The sequence below is a fragment of the Myotis brandtii genome, unplaced genomic scaffold, assembly GCF_000412655.1.
Source record: "Myotis brandtii unplaced genomic scaffold, ASM41265v1 scaffold453, whole genome shotgun sequence".
Lineage (NCBI taxonomy): Eukaryota > Metazoa > Chordata > Mammalia > Chiroptera > Vespertilionidae > Myotis > Myotis brandtii.
The window spans coordinates 69,586-84,396 of NW_005367314.1; positions in this window are offsets into that span (position 1 = coordinate 69,586).

Genomic DNA, 14,811 nt, shown 5'->3' on the forward strand with positions numbered 1-14,811 from the left:
ACGGTTACATGTCCTCTTCCACTGAATGATATTCCATCATTTACTCAATGTTTGTGCTGTGTGTCAGCTTCCTTCCCAAACAATTATGGGCTTGTTAATTATTACAACAATAACTACTCTATACTAAGTGTATTTTATTGCCAAGCTCTGTGCTAAGCATTTTGCTTATATTACTTCATGTTCATCTTTACAATAATTCTCTGAGGTAGATATTATCTCCATGTAGAATGAAGAAGCAGATTCATTCTGATTATGAACTTGCCATATAGATAGGAAGTGGCAAAGTTGGGATTTGAACCCACAGCTTACTATTAATTTAAATGAGAATATGAAAACATGTACTATGATAGCTGTAGAATCAGTTCTATTATATTTCTTTTATTGGTAGGACTGTACATTGACTTGGTACTTTGGTTTTAAATGACCTCTCCAACTTGCAGTTACTGGCTTCTTGGCTTACTTGCTGAAGATGGTGGTGGTGGTGGTGGTGGTAACTGTCCTACATAATTAGGTCAGGAAGTTCTGATCATCTACCTTATTTGTCTCAGTTTTTTAAAAATTGCTCCTCATGTACCATTGATAATCATTACATGAGATACCTATGAAACAGTAAAGTAACAAAGATAAGAAAAGTGCTATATTGTAGGCACAGAAACTTCTTCCTCTGAGTTTGCATTATTTCTGTTTAGCTAAGGTAGGGAGGATCTGAATTTGACCTGCCTTTTTGCTTTCACTGAACTTTACTAACTAAATGGACATCAACTTAAAAGTGTTGCAGTTTTGAATGGCCCAGCTGCTGTGGACAAAGGTCAGACAGAGATGTCATTCATTAAGGATGGGCAGGCCACCAAGAGGAGTCCGCACAGAATACCATTGTTCTGGCCAAAGTATCGCAGTCTAGAGTTTGGCCTTCAGCTGTGTTGATTTAGAAACCAGAATAAATAAGCACAATAGAAATGGATCTGATTATCAGAATAGATTTAGGTAACCTTTGGGAAGAAGTTATAAAATCAAGATGCAAATTTATTATTATATTTCCAAGATGCTAAATTGAAACTTTTTTTTAATACTTCAACATTTTAAAAAGTAAAAATGTTTATGATGGAAAAACTCATTTACTATGTAATATTTCTTTTTCTTTAATGTTTTTTTAAAATAAGTGGCATACACTAGAGTTAGTATCTTAGCACTGGGAAAATATGGCGATTAAAATGTGAAATATAAGTCCCCAAAACACTGAGATCCTCTAGCCAGTGCTTTTATTCTCAGTATGAAAGATACACAGGAAGTAAAATTAAAATCAGACAGTTTTCTGGGGACATGGAATCTAATCAGAGGTAGTTCTTTAATATAAATGTTGAAAGAAATCAGACTAAAATAATTTCATGCATCCATCTCTATGATCAAAACATAAGGGCCACTAGTTCCTTAGACGCACTAGGTGGCTGTGGCAGACAGGGTGGATTGGCTCTGAACATACATTCTCTCCTCCTTTTAGTGGGCATTCCTTCACTGCTGAGGTTAGAAAGGTAATATCAGTCCCTTATCTCTTATAATAGAGTTCTGGGAGGGAAGAACTTTTCCCCAGTCACACAAGAGACTGCGGTCGTTTTTATTTTCTGATGCTTTTGGCTATTTTCTGATAACAAGAAACAGTGTCCCAATCTCTTGCTTTCAGAACTAGTTGAAGTGGTGGCATCTTTTTGACCCTTGCATCATAGCTATTGTGGTATGTTCTTGAATTAAAGAGTGTCAGTGGCAATTTCCTGACTTCTTATCCACTTGATTGAGGCAGAGTCAGTTCTGCAGTGTTCTTGGGGAGATGGTGCCATGGTTGGGGGGAGGGTTCCGTGCTTGTGATGTTAATTTCCTGAACTAAACTCTGTGGATACAGTGATTTCCCTGATAGTCATTTTCTCTCTTTTCTGTTGCGGTATCTAGTAGTATAACATTTTTGACAATGTGGGAGCCAATTTTCTCTTTAGCATAATGTGTACCTCTCTCCTGTGACTGATGTTATTTTTAATTTTGGGGAGCAGCTCACTTTTGCCTCCTTTACTATGTACAGGAAGAAATAAAAAATGTATTGGGAAGATGCTTCAACACATAATACAGATGTAGCAACCACAAGTGGGTGATGGAGAACATTACCAAATATGAAAGTACATCACACACTGACACTGTTGAGAGCCATTTTGTAATTGCTAAGATTTATACTCCTCACTCTACAAGTTTAAGTGCATTGGGCCAGCATTATCTCTTAATTATTTCAGCATTTCCCCCCTGTGAAACAATTACTTTTTTTTCTATTTGGCAGAACAACCTGAGCAGGTTGTTAGTACAGAGTTCTTTAATGATTTTATGCAAGTTCAAGCTGATACAGGCCACGACCATGAGGAATGATACCTGTTTAGTCACATGGTCAGGAAAATATAATTTGGAAGACAATATTTTGCATGGTCTTCTTTCTTCTTCCAAGCACAAATAATATAAGAAATAATGTTTCTGAATGAGAATTAAGATGTGACTCCCCCTTCCTTTCCTCCAAAGCCAACAGAGTGATGCAAGGTAAAACCATCTTTATGTGTTAACCTAGGATTTGACATGCCATTTAATACCATCCAGAAGTAATAATATACTGACCATTTGCTGCTTCTCAGGAACCAACAATTATTTCTATCTTTTAAAACTAGCTAAGGTACATCTGTGCCTTTGATGAAACAATCCCATTCTTTTTTATCTTTCATTGCAGCTCCTTATTTTATCTACTCATTACATTTAATTATGTTTAAATTAGAAAACCAAGGCTGCAACCTTTCTGTTCACCAAGACAGATAACTCTAGTTCTCATAGACAAATCCAGGCTCTGTCCATTCAGAATTATTATTTTTTTAAGTAGTTGGTCATAAATGAGAGAGTGTGAACATGGGAAGCTCAACACTAGGTCTGGCCCACTGCAGATTCATATATATATATCATGGTTGGGAAAAAAACAAGGGCCTTTTTATAGGACAGAGAAGTGAGGACTCAGTAATGTCATCTCAACAGGATGTATTCTCACTTTAATGACTCATTGTAAGTTCATATTCCATCAGTATAATTAAACTCTAATTTGTTCTTACTTTGTGCAATATCTTGGGGTGTTTATTACTACACAAACTTTGTAATTAGTGAGGTTTAAAGCCCATTCCATAAATTTCCAAGGGTTTTGGAATTCACTAAACCACAATTCATTCTTTAGGATAGAGTTAAAAAATCAAAACAAAAATGTGGGTGTGAAAAGACACAGGAAAGATTAAATAACAGACTGGAATTCACTAAACCAGATTGTATTCATTCTTTAGGATAGAGTTAAAAAATCAAAACAAAAATGTGGGTGTGAAAAGACACAGGAAAGATTAAATAACAGAAAGCAAAAGGAAAGGCTTTCTTCTCTCTTTGCCTGCCTTCTGTTAAAGTTTGTCTTTTCCTTAGTGATCTTTGATTTGTACAATCATATTTTATTCCTCCTCTCTCTATTATTCTGTATATTTCTTTTGAAGCTACAGGATATCAATGGGTAACAGCATTGTTGATACCATGAGCCATGACAGCAGAAGAGAAGGAGTTGGTTTCTCCATTCATGTTTGGGCTTATCCAGTGTGCAGGATGCTTGTCTCAGAAACAACCACCACCACCATTACCACCATCATCACTAAAACAGCTTATTTATCCTATATAATAAAAGAGAAACATGCAAATTAACCATCCCTCACAGCTATGCTCAAGCCACGCCTACAAGCCATGCCCACCAGCTAATCAGGAGTGAGTATGCAAATTAACCCAACTAAGATGGCGTGGCCACGGAGCTGGAGCAAGCAGCTGGCTTGGGTTGCCCTCGGCTATGGAGGAAGCCAAGCTTCCCACCTGCCCTGGCTGGCCCTCAGCTCCACTCAAGGCTACAAAGTTTCAATTATAGAAGATAAATAAATACCAGAAAAAGAAAAAGAAAAAAAGGAGAGGCTGGGAGCTTGGGTCGCTGGGGGGAGTGGCCAGCCTGAAAACGGCCATCAGCCCCTCACCCAGGCTGGCCAGGTACCCCAGTGGGACCTCCCCACCCTGAAGAGGCTGTGGCCAGTTTGCAAACAGCCCTCAGCTCCTCATTCAGGCTGGCCAGGCACCCCAGCAGGACCGCGGGCCTAAACCAGCAGGTGGATATCCCCAGAGGGGTCCCAGACTGCAAGAGGGCACAGGCCGGGCTGATGGACCCCCTTCCCCCCCGCCGGAGTGCACAAATTTTTGTGCACCGGGCCTTTAGTATATATATAAAGAGCCAGGTTCCATAAGGACACAAGGCTTGACCTAACACCAGAAGTCAGTGCTGGGTTGCTATGGCGACTGCAGCTGGTGTGTCGACCCAGCACTGACTGCCAAGGGGGCTGCAGATTAGGCCCGGAAAGAGGCCTGCAGAGAGAGGCAGGGTCTGATCGGTAGCCTCAGTGGCAGCTGTTGATCAGCCATTGCCTCTCTCTTTCTCCCTGGGCTTCACCAGCAGCCACGCCTCTGTTTCTCTCCAAGCCTCCACAAGGCTGCTGATCAGCCCTGTCTTTTTGATCAGGCCCAGAGATAGGCTCGGAGATGCTCACTGGCATAGAAACCAACCAATCAGAACCAAATTTGGGTGAAGTGTGAGGAGCCAATGGTTGCCTAGGAGGCAGAGCTTTTGATGCTGACTGGGATAGAAACCGACCAATCAGAACCTAATCTGGGTGAACTACAAAGGGAGAACCTAAGGTGGGGGCTGAGTAGAGGTTTTAAAGGCAACAGCTCTTGTGTAAGGAGTAAGAAAGCGGTTCAATTTTTTAATGACCACTTTGGCAGTATAGTGCATAGGGCTGGCTATCAGTCCAGATATAGGGATTATATGTTTTTGTTTGCAAAGAGCATCTCCTCCTGCTGAAAAAGGCTCCCCCCCACACACTCATTTAAGCAATCCTATTTTTTATAATCTATCTATACTAATAAAAGGGTAATATGCTAATTAGACCGGGTCCATCGGCCATCTTCTGGACATCCGACTTCCTCCCAGACAAAGCCATGCTGGTGGGGGCCGAGATAGAGGCAGTTCAGGGCAATCAGGGTGGCAGGGAAGGTCAGTTGGAGGAGAGATCAGGTCGACAGGGGAGGGCAGTTATGGGTAATCAGGCAGGCAGCGGCAGTTGGGGGCAAGATCAGACTGGCAGTGGAGGGCAGTTGGGAGTGAGATCAGGCCAGCAGGCAGGCAGGCAGAGGCAGTTAGGGGCGATCAGGCAGGCAGGCAGGCAGAGAGGTTAGGGGAAATCAGGCAGGCAGGCAGGCAGAGGGGTTAGGGGCAATCAGGCAGGCAGGCAGAGGCAGTTAGGGGCAATCAGGCAGGCAGGCAGGTGAGCAGTTAGAAGCCAGAGGTCCCAGATTGAGAGATGGATGTCCCAACTGGGAGTCGGACATCCCCCAAGGGGTCCCCGATTGGAGAGGGTGCAGGCTGGGCTGAGGAAACCCCCCTCCCCCCCACACGATTTTTGTGCACTGGGCCACTAGTATTTGTATAAGCCTATTGTTTTCAGGAAGCTTGCATTCTAACTTCCACCCCCAGTAGCATCCATCCATTTGCCTTTATTCTGTCCTTTACACAGAAGAGATCTACTCTTTTTACATGGTAAATTTTCTAATATCTAAAAAACTCACCACATCTTCTCTAGCCCCTTCTCTTCCACCCCCAAAAGCTAAGGATCTCATTTGCCATGCATTTAAACTCCACATTATCCAGGTCACTTTTTCTAGTTTGTCAGTCCTTTAAATATAGTGCAGAGAACTGTGAAGACTCTGTGACTGTTACCTTCACTGATCCTGAAAGGATACTTAAAAAAATTGCAAATTACAATTCTTTGTCTTTTCACAATTTTGGCATTTATTGAACCTGAGGTCAACTAAAATCTCCACATCTTTTTTTTTTTTTAAGACAGGTTTCTCCTATGTCTGTTTTATAATTTATATTTTGTCTTAAATGTAAGATTTTAAAATTTCCTTTAACTTTCAACTTGTTGGTTTCAGCCCCCAGTTCCTGGTTGTTCAAAACCATTTTGAATCTTGAGTTTGTCAATTTATTTAGCTACACTTTTAATTTTGATATCAGTATTTTCAATGACCTTGAGGATGAGAACATTATAACCGGTCGATACAATTAAATTGAATATTAACAGACTATAGTCATATGAAGCCATAATAGATAATTATATCCACTGTAGAGCACCTATTTTTTTAACCTACATTTCCCCTTGATTAAAATTAGTGTCATTATGCACAATATATACAAACAAAAATAAGAAAATAAAAGTCACCAGTAATTCCTCTGTTCAGGCATAACCAAGAATAACATTCTAGAATATGTTTTACAGTTTCTTTTCATGCATGTGTATCTATCTTTTAAGTGGAATTATAATTATACACAGTGAGTTTTTTTAAAATAGAAGTTATTTTTATTTCATTTATTATGATTATTATTTTTATACTTTTTATTGATTTCAGAGGGGAAGGCGGAGAGAGAGAAACATCAATGATGAGAGAGAATCATTGACGGGCTGTCCCCTGCACGCCCCCCCCTGGGGATCGAGCCTGCAGCCAGGGCATGTGCCCCTGACCAGAATCAAACCCAGGACCCTTCAGTGCACAGACTGATGCTCTATCCACTGAGCCAAACCAGCCAGGGTTATACACACTGTTTTGTCACATACTTAACAATCTTGTTTACTCATTACATATTTTCCTAAAACATCACATTTTATTGTTTCATAGCATTTCATTGTGTGAATATTTGATTACTGGTATTTATTTTATCATTATCTTGTGGTTGGGAATAATTATATTCAATGTTATAGATCCACCTTCCTTTGCTCTCTGATTAGAATGAGGGCCTCTCATTCCTTCAAGTGGCTCTGACAGGAAAGGCAATATGGTGCCCTCCAAGGAAGCTTTGTGGTAGAGTTGAGTTGGCTATATTTTTCATGTTTTTCTTAAGTACAGTACTTTCTCTCTGCTCTATTGCTGCTTCTAGCATACTCCAGGGGAGAAACTCTGAGAGGAAGAAACTCCAGTGTAGCTCTAGCAGGTGGGAGAAGATTGACTTTCAAAGGACATTTGATGGGCACACTCTTCTTTCACTAAAATTCAGAGTATTAATTAACCACATCATCTTTTCTCCAAGAATAAAGTATATTGTTTCTGTTAAACTTCTTAAATTTGGGGAGTTGCCATGAAACAACTGAAGGCAGGGTTTGTTTTTAAGTTCCTTTTTTCTTTGAAGGATTATCTAGTTATAAATCCAGAAACTCAGAAATTGTCCTTGAATGCTCCTTCTCTTTCAAATAAGCAATCCACCATCAGTTCATAATTTCTAAATGTTTCAAAATCTGTCTACTTACCCTCCTTTCCCCCAGACACTAACTTGTCCAAATCAGAACTGCACTCTCCTTACTTGGAGTTGAATAATTTCCTACCTGCCCATTGCTCATATCTATTCCCCACATTGTGGCCAAGACAATCTCTTCAAAACCCAAGTCTCATCATGACACATCTTCCTTAGAAAACTTCAGTGATTGCCTGTTGTTGTGAAGATGACATGTCCCCCAAAGACCAGGTGATCCATGGCCTGCAAGGCAGTGTGCATAGAAATGAAGAGCATGGACTCTGGAGCCAAGACTGCCATGGTTCAATTCCCACCTCTAACACTCACTAGCAGGGCCAATCCGAAAAGTGACCTAACTTTACTATGCCTGTTTCCTCATTTATAAAGTGAGGCTAATAATGGTACCTCCCTCATAAGGATTTTAGGAAAATTTAAAAAGTTAATATTTCTAAACACTTAAAAAACTCCGGGAAACATAGAAAGTACTATGTAGGTGTTAACTATTATCAGTCTCTATTCAGCTTCATCTCACCACTAGTACCTTCCTTTCCTCCAGCTTTTTAGGTGCCAGCCACCATGGCTTTCCCTTACTTCCTAAATGTGCCAGCATCCTTCCTGTCCCTGCCTCTCCCAACCTGCCCACTCCCTCTTCCGATTCTTCCCTTTCATATAGTGAGCTCAGCATCCTGAAATGAGGACCTTTCCCTCAGGGCCCTTTTCTTTCTTTTTTTTTTTCCTTTTAAAAAAATTCTTTATTGCTTTAAGTACTACATATGTTTTCTATTCCCCCCACTGACCTCTTCCCAGTCACTCCAATCCCCCAGCACATGCCTTCAACCTCCTAGAGACTGTGTCCATTGGTTTTGCTTATATGCATGCACACAAGTCTTTTGGTTGATCTCTTACCACCCCCCACACACCCTCACCTGCCTTCCCTCTGAGATTTGATGGTCTGTTCAATGCTTTTCTGTCTCTGGATCTATTTTTATTCCTCAGTTTATGTTGAATATATTCCACAAATGAGTGAGATCATGTGATCATGTGATATTTATCTTTCTCTGACTGGTGTATTTCGCTTAACATAATGCTCTCTATGTTCATCCATGCTGTTGTGAATGGTAAGAGTTCCTTCTTTTTTACAGCAGTGTAGTATTCCATAGTGTAGATGTACCACAGTTTTTTAATTCACTCATCTGCTGTTGGGCACTTAGGCTGTTTCCAAATCTTAGCTATTGTGCTGCTATGAATATAGGGGTGCATGTGTCCTTTCTCATTGGTGTTTCTGATTTCCTAGAAGTGGGATTACTGGGTCAATTGGGAGTTACAGTTTTAATTTTTTTGAGGAAACTCCATACTGTTCTCCACAGTGGCTGTACCAGTCTGCATTCCCACCAGTAGTACACGAGGGTTCCTTTTTCTCCACATCCTCACCAGCACTTGTCATTTGTTGATTTGTTGATGATAGCCATTCTGACAGGTGTGAGATGGTACCTCATTGTTGTTTTGATTTGCATCTCTCTGATGATTAGTGACTTTGGGCATGTTTCATATGTCTCTTGGCCTTTTGTATGTCCACTTTCAAAAAGTGTATATTTAGATCCTTTGCCCATTTTTTGATTGCATTGTTTATCTTCTTTTGTTAAGATGTATGAGTTCCCTATAAATTTTGGAGATTAGACCCTTATCAGATATAACATTGGCAAATATGTTTTCCCATGCAGAGGGCTTTCTTGTTTTGTTGATGGTTTCTTTTGTTGTGCAGAAGCTTTCTATTTTGATGTACTCCCATTTATTTTCTCCTTAGTTTCCATTGTCTTAGGAGCTGTGTCGGTAAAGATATTGCTAGGACATATGTCTGATATTTTGCTGCCTGTGGATTCTTCTAAGATTTTTATGGTTTCTCATCTTACATTTAAGTCCTTTATCCATTTTGAGTTTATTTTTGTGTATTGTGTAAATTGGGGTTCTAGTTTCATTTTTTTGCATGTATCTGTCCAATTTTCCCAACACCATTTATTGAAGAGATACTCTTGACTCCATTGTATGCTCTTGCCTCCTTTGTCAAATATTAATTGAGCATAATGGCTTGTATATAACATTGGCAAATATGTTTGCCCATACAGTGGGCTTTCTGGGTTCTCCGTTCTGTTCCAGTTGTCTATATGTCTGTTCTTGTGCCAGTACCAGGCAGTTTTGAGAACAGTGGCTTTGTAATATAGCTTGAAATCTAGTATTGTGATACCTTCAACTTTGTTCTTCTTTCTCAAGATTACTGTGTCTATTTGGGGACTTTTCTTATTCCATTCCATTCTCATTGCATGAAATTCATGCATGGTAAGGTCTCTAGGCCTGGCTGGCGATCAGGGCCAATCTGGTTCCCCGCCCCTGCCTCCCCACCTCCTCCTTCCCTCGCTCCCTCAGCATAATGTTCTGTGCCACCCCCTGGTGGTCAGTGCACATCATAGCGAGCGATTGAACTTCCGGTCTCCTGATGGAATTCTTGAGGGGACACTTTACATATTAGCTATATATATATATATATATATATGAATTTTTGGAGAGTTTGTTCTAGGTCTGTGAAGTATGGTGTTGGTATTTAATGGGGATTGCACTGAATTTATAGATTGCTTTGGGCAGTAGGGACATTTTAATGTTGTTGATTCTACCAGTCCATGAATATGTTATGTTTTTACATTTGTTTATGTCTTCCTCTATCTCTTTTTTCAATGTCCTGTAGTTTTCCAAGTACAAGTCTTTTACCTCCTTAGCTAAGTTTATTCCTAGTTATCTTAATTTTTTTGGTGCAATGGTAAATGGGATATTTTGTTTGTTTGTTTCTCTTTCTGTGAGTTCATTATTGGTGTATAAAAAAGCCATATATTTCTGGGTGATAATTTTGTATCCTGCTACATTGCCGAATTCATTTATTAAGTCTAGTAGTTTTTTTATGGAGCCTTTATGGTTTTATATGTACAATATCATGTCATCTGCAAATAATGACAGTTTTACTTCTTCTTTTTCAATTTGGATGCCTTTTATTTCTTCCTCTTGTCTGATCGTTATGGCTAGCACTTCCAGTACTATATCAAACAGGAGTGTTGAAAGTGGGCATCCCTGTTTTGTTCCTGTTCTTAGGGGAAATGGATTTAGTTTTTGCCCATTGAGTATGATGTTGGCTGTAGGTTTGTCATATAAGGATTTTTATTTTGTTGAGGTATGAACTCTATACTCACTTTGCTGAGAGTTTTTATCAAGAAAGGGTATTGGATTTTGTCAAATGCTTTTTCTGCATCAATTGACATGATTATATGATTTTTGTCTCTCAATTTGTTTATGTGATATATCACATTTATTGATTTGCGGATGTTGTACCAGTCTTGCATCCCCAGAATTAATCCCACTTGGTCATGGTCTATGATCTTTGTAATGTAATGCTGGATCTGATTTGCTAGAATTTTGTTGAGAATTTCAGCATCTATGTTCATCAAGGATATTGGCCTGTAGTTCTCATTCTTTGTGGTATCTTTATCTGGTTTTGTAATTAAGGTAATGCTGGCTTCATAGAAAGAGCTTGGAAGTGTGCCTTCTCTTGAATTTTTTGTAATAAGCTGAGGAGGATAGGTTTTAGTTCTTCTTTGAATGCATAGTAGAATTCCCATGTAAAGCCATCTGGACCTGGGTTTTTGTTTGCCGGAAGATTTTTTTTATTACTGCTTCAATTTCTTTGGTAGTTATTGGCCTATTCAGGCTTTTTGATTCTTCCTGATTGAGTTTTGGAAGGTTGTATATTTCTAGAAATCTGTCCATTTCTTCTAGGTTGACCAGTTTGTTGGAACAGAATTGTTCATAGTATTTTTTTCAATCCTTTGTATTTCTGTGGGGTCTGTTGATATTCTGCCTCTTTCACTCTGATTTTGTTTATTTTGGTCCTCTCTCTTTGCTTCTTGGTGAGCCTGGCTAGAGATTCATCAATCTTGTTTATCCTTTTAAAGAACCGGCATAGCTCTTGGTTTTTATTGTTTTGGGTTTTTTTTGTGTGTGTTTTGTTGGGGTTTTTTTTTTTTTGGTCTCTATGTTATTTATTTCTGCTCTGATCTTTATTGTTTCCTTTCTTCTGCTCACTCTGGGCTTTTCCTGTTGCTCTCTTTTGAATTCTTTAAGTTGTAGAGTTAAATAATTTATTACCAGTTTTTCTTGTTTTTTTGAGGTAGGCTTATAGAAATATGCTTCCCTCTCAGGACTTCTTTTACTGTGTCCCATAAATTTTGGATTTTTGTGTTTTCATTGTAATTTGTTTCCAGGATGTTTTTTTTATTTCTTCTTTGATATCTTTGGTAACCCAATCATTGTTTAATAACATCCTATTTAGTCTCCAAGTGTTTGAAATTTTGTGATTGTTTTTGTTGTAGTTGATTTCTAATATTATACCATTGTGATCTAAGAAGTTGCTTGACATGATTTCAATTTCTTGACTCTAAAGACACTTTACCTGTTTCCCAGTATGTAGTCTATCTTTGAAAATGTCCCATGTGCACTTGAGAAGAGTGTATATTCCATAGTTTTGGGGTGAAATATTCTGAGGATGTCAATTAAGTATATCTGATCTAGTGAGTCCTTTAGGATTGCTGTTTCTTTGTTGATTTTTTGTCTAGAGGATTTATCCAGTGATGTCAATGGGTATTAAAGTCCCCTAATATGATTGTATTGCTATTGATCTCTCCCTTGATATGTTCCAGAATTTTTTTTTATGTATTTGGGTGCTCCTGCGATGGGTGCATATATGTTTACCAGAGTTATATTCTCTTGTTGTATCGATCCCTTAAGTATTATGAAGTGGCCTTCCTTATCTCTTGTTATGGCCTACACTTTGAGGTCTGTTTTGTCAGATATAAATATTGCCACCACAGTTTTTTTTTTTCATTTTCATTTGCCTGAAGAAAATTTTCCATCCCTTTACTTTCAATCTGTGTGAGTCCCTTGTTCTGAGGTGGGTCTCTTGTAGACAGCATATATATGGGTTATGTTTTCTTATCCATTCAGCCACTCATTGTCTTTTGATTGGAGCATTTAATCCATTTATCTTGAAGTTTATTATTGACTAGAGGCCCGGTGCATGAAATTTATGCACGGGGGTGGGGTATCCCTCAGCCCGGCCTGCACCTTCTCCAATCTGATACCCCTTGGGGGATGTCCAACTGCTGGTTTAGGCCCAATCCCTGTGGCCTAAATCCAAGACTGCTGGCTCCTACCCGCTCGCCTGCCTGCCTGCCTGATTTCCCCTAACCGCTTCTTCCTGCCAGCCGGATTGCCCCCTAACTGTTCCCCTGCCAGCCTGATTGACACCTAACTGCTCCCCTGCTGGCCCGATCACCCCCAACTGCCCTCCCCGGTTGGTTTCATGGCCCCCAACTGCCCTCCCCTAATAGTCTGGTCCCTCCAGCTGCCCTCCCCTGAAGGCCTGGTCGCCCCCAACTGTCTTCCCCTGCCGGCCTGATCTCCCACAACTGCTCTTCCCTCCTGGACATTTTGTTGTGGCCATCTTGTGGCAGCCATCCTGTGATGACATTTCGTGAGGGTGTCACGCCACCTAGGCTTTTATTATACAAGATAGATACTTGTTTGTAGCCATTTTTATTCTTTATGCTTGTGTTCCTTCTTCCCTTTCTATTTCTATTTTTCACAACAGTCCCTTTAGCATTTTTTGCATTGCTGGCTTGGTAGTGATAAACTCCATTAGCCATTTTTTGTCTGTGAAACTCCTGATTTCCTCTTCAATTTGGAACGATAGCCTTGTTGGATAGAGTATTCTTGGATTCAGTCCTTTGCTTTGCATCACTTTGTATAATTCATTCCATTCCCTCTTGCCTGATGTGTTTCTGTTCAGAAATCATTTGATTATCTAATGGGAGAACCCTTGTGGGTAACTCTCTGTCTCTCTCTTGCAGCTTTTAGATTCTCTCTTTGTTGTTAACATTTGCCATTGTAATTACGACGTGTATTGGTGTGGTTCATCTTGATTGGAACTCTGTACTTGTGTGAGTTTTTTCTTCCCCAAATCAGGGAAGTTTTCTCTCATTATTTCTTCAAATAGTTTTTCTATCCTTGCTCCTCTTCTTGTCCTTCTGGCATCCCTATTATACAGATGTTACTTAATTTCATGTTGTCCCAAAGCTCCCTTAGGCTCTCCTCCAACTTGCTAATTTTTTTCTCCAATTGCTGTTCAGATTGAGTGTGTTTCTCTGCCCTTTCTTCTAAGTCATTAATTTTGTCCTCCACTTCTTCTAGCCCACAGTTGAAACCTTCCATTGTGCTTTTTATTGTAGCTGTATCATTCTTGATTTTTTTTCTTAATTCTTACATAGGTTGTTGATTTTCTCATCCAGCCAGTTTAAGAGCTGTTTCACCCTTACTCTGAATCCTTTTTCTGACATATTGCATGACTCCATTTCATTTAGTTCCTTTGCTGTTATTCCTCATTTGTTTTTTACATTTGGGGTTGTTTCCTTGTCTCCCCATTTTTTCTCTCACCAAGGGATCCAAGCGCTGAGTTATGTGGGGCCTGTGGCTAAAGCAGTGGGCTTGGCTGTAGTGTCGTGCACTCTGAGACTCACCGGAGTGTCCAGGCGCCAAGTTGGATGGGGCCTGTGCCTGATGTAGTGAGCTTGGTGGGAGCGTTGTGCACTCCAAGACTCTCTGGAGGGCCCAGCTGCCAGGTAGTGTGGTGCCTGTGGCTGAAGTGTCGGGTTTGATGAGAGGGTCGCTCTCTCTGAGACTCATAGGAGGGCCCAGGTAGTGTGGGTCCTGTGGCTGAAGCAGTGGGCTTGGCGGGAAGGTCATGCACTCTGGGACTCACAGAAGCCTGTGGCCAGGGAGGCTGAAATCCCAGAGTCTGTGGGTCTGCAGATGAGGGAGCAGGTCTTTGGACAGGGTGACTGTAAGATCTGGTATGGTGTTTGAGGCCAGTCTGGGTGGTGGTGAGGCTGGGCTCCTAATCACAGTAGCTCTCCCCTACAAGATGGCATGGTTTCTATGCTAAAACTGGCCATCCTGGGAGTGCTTTCAGTGTTAGCAGGGGCTCCCCATCTACTAGAGCCCAGTCTACCAGCCCCTGATAATTTTGCAGGATCTAAATGTCCCTCATTCACACACACACACACACACACACATACACACACACACACACACCACATATGTCCATATACTCCCCTTTTGTTCTCTCCCTCACTCACACTCTCTTCCTCACTGCAGTCCTGCCAGCTGCCATCTTGACTCTCCTGGGCCCTTTTCTTGTGATGGATTAATGTTTGCCTCCTCTGACTGAGGAGGAGGTAGTGTATTTTGCTAACCACTGTAGCTCCTGTGCCTAGCACAATATTTGTCACAGAATAGCA